Raw genomic sequence first — 5,739 nt, 5'->3', positions numbered from 1 at the left:
TTCACAAAACCGGGCTTTACTGGAGCAGCGTTCCCGAGCCAAAAGGATCTTCTTCTTGGAGCCTTCGGGCACTCCGGGGCTTCCGCCTCTTTCTAGGGAGGTTCCCTAGGCTTTTCGGGGGGTTTCGGGGGGTTTCGAGGCTATAGAGAAGTTCTAGAGAGAGAGGGAAGTGAAGGGAGGTGTGAGAATGAATGGAGGAGGACATCTATATTTATAGGAGGCTGGAGGGTCACTCACGTCGTGAGTTTCTTGATGCTCACGTCGTGAGCCTACTTGGGCACCAAGGCAAAGCCTGGTGCTGACACGTGACATCGCACACAGGGTGGAAATCAGCCGATTTTCAAAAATTCATAACTTTCGCATACAACCTCCGTTTTCGACATTCTTTATATCCACACATAGGTAAAAATAAGATCTACAAGTTTCGTTTAGACTCCTTCGGCTAATTCTCGACGGATCTCAAATTTAACTGTAAGAGGAGATTAGACTGTTAAATGACCGCGGAGAATTCATAGCTCCTTCATACAGACTCCGTTTTCTTCTGTCTTTTTACCATTGAGTTCCTATTAATGAGATCTTCAACTCTCATTTAGGTCACGTAAGCCAAAAATCGCTCGAACTAAAATTCGAGTTTTGGGTTGTACACTACTAAGCCGAAACTTCGAAAAATCATAACTTCCTCATACGAAGTCAAATTTGGGCGTTCTTTTTATGGATTTTCTCGGTTTAACATACTCTAAAACTTTGGTTTATATTACTAAGGCTAAAAAGTCTTCTATCGTATATTCACTTTTTACGCTTCCCGGTGCCGTGCTGGTTCTGTCGTAAAACTTTGACGAGCCATAACTTCTTCGTTATAACTCGGATTTCGGCATTCTTTATATGTACGGAATCCTTGAGACATATTCTAAAACTTGTTTAAGACTATTTATTATAAATAATCTTTTGCCGAAAAGTCGTTTTCGACCCCTATTATCTCTAAATTGACTAGCCTGGATCTACGGGCGTTACAGTTTCTTTGCTGAAACCCTAGTCGTCTGCCCGTGCTCTGCCTTCCTCTTCCCTATATGCTCTAAATCAATTTCCTATTCCTGGGTCGTAGATATCACGTCATCCAGTGTTGGACAGGAGGAAAAACTAACAAATTTCCTGATATCTGATCTCAACATGTCATGGTACCGAGTCTTCCTCATCTCTTTGTGTGTAGCGTACTAGGCTACCAATAAAGCTCTCTCTTGAAAGTTGGCAATGATCTCCGCCACGGTCTTAGTCGTTTGTCATATACCCAGGAACTCCCTCGCCAACTGTTGTACCTCAACAACTGGTGCAAACTCCACTCAGAACCGGGTCATAAAGTCTGACCAGGTCATGTCCTCAATGGTTGGGTCTCCCAGAGCATAGCCAACCTCGTCCCACCAATCACGGGCTCACTCCCTCACACATCCTGTAACGAACCTCACCTTCGATCCCTCGGGGCAGAAGCTTATCATCTGGGTGCACTCAATATATGCTAACCATTGCTTAATGTCAATGGGGTCCTTCACCCAAATAATTTTGACGCCCCACATCCCCTGAAATCCTTGAAGGAGAGAGTGCGGGCTCCAGTCTGACTAGCGGCCAAATCGTCCTTAAAGATCTGAAGGTGATCCTACATCAACACAATGATAACCTCTTTGATCGACCCAAACATCAGGGGGGTCGCTACGTGGATGCCTCTCGTACTCTCAGACGCGATGAACTCACATAAACCCTCATCAATTGGTTCACCGCCCGAGCCTGAACCATATCCAGATCTTGAACCTCCTGCATCACCGTGCACCATCACCATGTTGAAACATAACACATAAAGAATCAGTATAGTCATGACAAGGTTCACACTCTCGAATTTTCTTTAATTCATCATGTCTTTCATTGTCTTGGATATAGATCCTATTCTTCCAGTAGTACGGACCTAATACTACCTTCCGCACCTATTTATATCCTCCCCAAGGATTCTCTCGAATCCTACAAGTCACTTCCTTTCTATCTAGTACTCCTCTCATACTATAGAGCACCCTATGTGCCAAGACATATCCCGGGAACTCCCTAGGATTCCTTTGATTATCACTCTTTACTATTAGTTGCAGAAGGAACTCCCTCTAATAACATCTAACTACCACACGATTGCAATTACATACTATCGGTGCTAGATAATTCTTCAAATGAAAGATCTCACAATATAACGGTTGGACTCAAGCAAGAGTTGTACAATAGAGTTAAACCCAACCCTCCAAAATTATCTAATCTCAAAAATATGTAACCAAGTGCATTCATCCATTAGTTAGCTGATATTAATGAGAATTCCTAAAATCACAAAGCATGCAGTATTCGAGCATTTAGAAATTCGAATAAGAACATAACCTAAAGAGGCCATCCTATTAGATAACTGATCTTATACTAGCATGAAGACCTATAAGATCATACAATATGCACATAAAGGTATCTCTCCTAGCATTCTATGATGCAATACTAAGCAGATCCATAGTCCTAATCTAGCATGCGATTCTTATATCATAACATAAAACATTTAACATGTATGGGTATTTTGGGAAGACTTACTTGAGTCGGCTGCTTGCTCGCATCATAACACTTTCTTTTATTAGAAATCCATTAATAAAATATTTCATTTTATGAAAAATCTACGAAACTCTCAGTTTGAGTTTAGACGCACCTTAGAGTATGCCTGAATTCCTCAAACCAAGGCTTTGACACCAACTTGTAACATCCCAAAAATTCCAGATAAAATTTTTTGTTTTAATTCATTCCAAAGCATTTAATAACCATATCAAATCAACCAAAAGTATATCATAGTGAAAATAACATCAGATTATAAAATCCCAAACTAGCCCAAAGTCCAAAGGACACTCAACGCCTAATATGGGCCCAAATCCATAAAGGTCTAAGGCCTAACAATGGCCCAACTCAGAAAGACTTGTGGACTAACAAGAACCTAGAACCCTAGAGTGCAAAAGCAGCCCAAGATCAAGAGCCCACTTAGCTCCTGATCGAGTACGCTAAGCGTACCACTAGTACACCCGACGTACTAGGACGCGACACTAGAATCGGGAAACTGGATGCGTATGCTGAAAATACGTTTTCATACGCCCAACGTACGCCCCAATAAGCCAAAATCGTCCATTAATCACTTAATGCTTTAATTCCAACGTCCAAAACATAGATCTAACTTCGAAATAAGGTCTTAATCTATAAAGTTGCCAACTTTATGCTATTGCATGGCTTAAAAACGCATAAACTTCATTTCTAGCTTTTACTCTATAAAATAATCATTATCTCATGCATGGTTGGACTAAAACCGTTAAGAAATGATTTTTTGTGAAAAAGGGACCCCCAAAACACCAATAAATACAACCCAAATCTTTTGGTGTAGCTTTTAATCACAAAGACCAACTCATGGGATCAAAATATGCTTAAAACCCTAACTAACGTAGATCTTAGCAAGGAATCAACAAGGTTAAGACTTTATACCTCCTGGAGGCTGAAAATGTTGGATGGACTCTAGATCTACAGTCTCTTACTTGATAAATGCCCCTCTACAAGGCTTCTTCTTCTTCTATATGCACCACACACACACACACACACACACACACACACACACACACTAAAACACACACAAGGGTCAAACTTTTGAGAAATGGGTTAGGGTTTTGAGATAAAGCTTAAAATAGGACATAGATGCTGATAAAGAGTGAGCCTTGGGGATATAAGGTGCTTAAATAGGGTACAAACCCTAAAAATTAGGGTTTTCCCCTGGCTGAAGTACTCCAAACGTTCAATTGGTACGCCTAACATACCAGGGGGATAACCCTATGTCATGCATGCTTCGAAGGACGCCCGACGTACCTTATGTACACCCAACATACAAGGTCCTTAAGCCAATAAGAGAAATAATTAGCTAATGATTTTACCTGACATATCGGGCATTACAAATATGAATTTAATTTGAAGTATACCAAATCCCCAATAATGAATTCCACTTCTCGGCGATGCAAATCATCCTGTTTTTTCATCATTTGTTGAGCCTGAAGAAAATATCGCTTTAATTCTTGCAAAACACGGTCCCGCTCTGCCATGTGCTCCTCAATCGACCCACCCAAAGTGGTTTCGTGACCTTAATAAAGTAAATGTGGCAGATCTCTTTCATACAACACTTTAAAAGGTTTAGTTTTTGTTGAAGTATAGAAATAGGTATTATAGAAATACTCCACCTAATCAATCCATTTATCCCACCATTTTGGAGTACCCGAACAAAACGCCGAAGATATGTCTCTACACAACGATTAACAACCACTATTTCTCCATCCGTTTGGGGATGGTACGTAGTACTATGCTTAAGGACCATTCCTTGTAGCTGAAACAATTCTCGCCAAAACTGACTTAAAAACACCTTGTCGCCATTGGAGATGATTGAATCGGGTATTCCATGCAAACGAACCACTTCTTTAAAGAAAATAGTTGCAACTGAAAATAGTGTGTAATCGTGTTTAAACGGTACAATGACATGAAATCCATAGCAATTTTTTTACCATACTTTGTTGGAAGCTTAATCGATTGACGATCACAAAAATGGCACTATACTCTTCTAATATTGGTTAACCTGCAATGAAATCCATAGTAATTTTTTACCACACTTTGTTTGAAGCTCCAATGGTTGCAACAACCCATTTGGCGCTAAAGTGGAATATTTATGGCATTGGCAAACATCACATTGTGCGATCATTTGAGAAATATTGCCCTTTATACCGAACTAGAAAACTTCTCTGTCCATGCGTTGATATGTTTTTTAAACCCCTGAATGACCGCCAACAACCCCGTCGTGGAATTATTTAAACAATCTTGGAATCCATTGAGAATCTTGATTCAACACTAGCCGACCATGGTAGAATAATTTTCCCGAATCCAACGTATATCCTGCAAGTACCAAACTCCCTTTAGACAACTTTTGCTTAATGGAAACGCTTTTACTCGCTATTTCAAGGTCTTTTTTTTTCCAAATCTGTCTAATTAATTTTTCATGTCGTTTTGATCGTTTTTATTTAGGTCTTGGGTGTTTTATGCGATAACGCATCCGACGCCTTGTTCTTTTTTCTCGAATGATAGACTATATCCAACGTGTACCCCAATAATTTGTATAACCACCTTTGATGATCTTTTGTTACCATGGGCTTGTATAATAAATGTTTCAAACTTTTCTGATCCGTGCGAATTACAAACTGTCATCCCATAAGGTATGACCTCCACCTTTGAACCACTGACACTATAGCCATGAGCTCCTGTTCATAGACTGATTTCATCCGAGCTCGAATTCCTAACACATGGATAGAATAAACGATTGGTGTCCCTTCCTGCCTTAATACTGCCCTTACACCACACCCTAATGCATCCGTTTCTACCACGAATTCCTACGAAAAATCGGGTAAAGCCAAAATCAACCCTTGAGTCATAGCGTGTTGTAGCTTCCAAAACGACTTAGTTGATTCGTTGATCCATTTAAACCCTTGCTTCTTTAATTTTTCCATAAAGGACATGCCTATTTTCTCGTATCCTTGAACAAACTTGTTGTAGTAACCCGTTAAACCCAAAAAGCCCTCGGAGCTCACGTAATGTTTTCGGAACCGGCCACTCAAGCATAACATTAATTTTGGAAGGATTGACCTCTACCCCTTTTTCCGAAATAATTTG

This window comes from Lactuca sativa, chromosome 3, assembly GCF_002870075.4.
Source record: "Lactuca sativa cultivar Salinas chromosome 3, Lsat_Salinas_v11, whole genome shotgun sequence".
NCBI classification, from domain to species: domain Eukaryota; kingdom Viridiplantae; phylum Streptophyta; class Magnoliopsida; order Asterales; family Asteraceae; genus Lactuca; species Lactuca sativa.
This window is presented reverse-complemented; position numbering follows the sequence as displayed.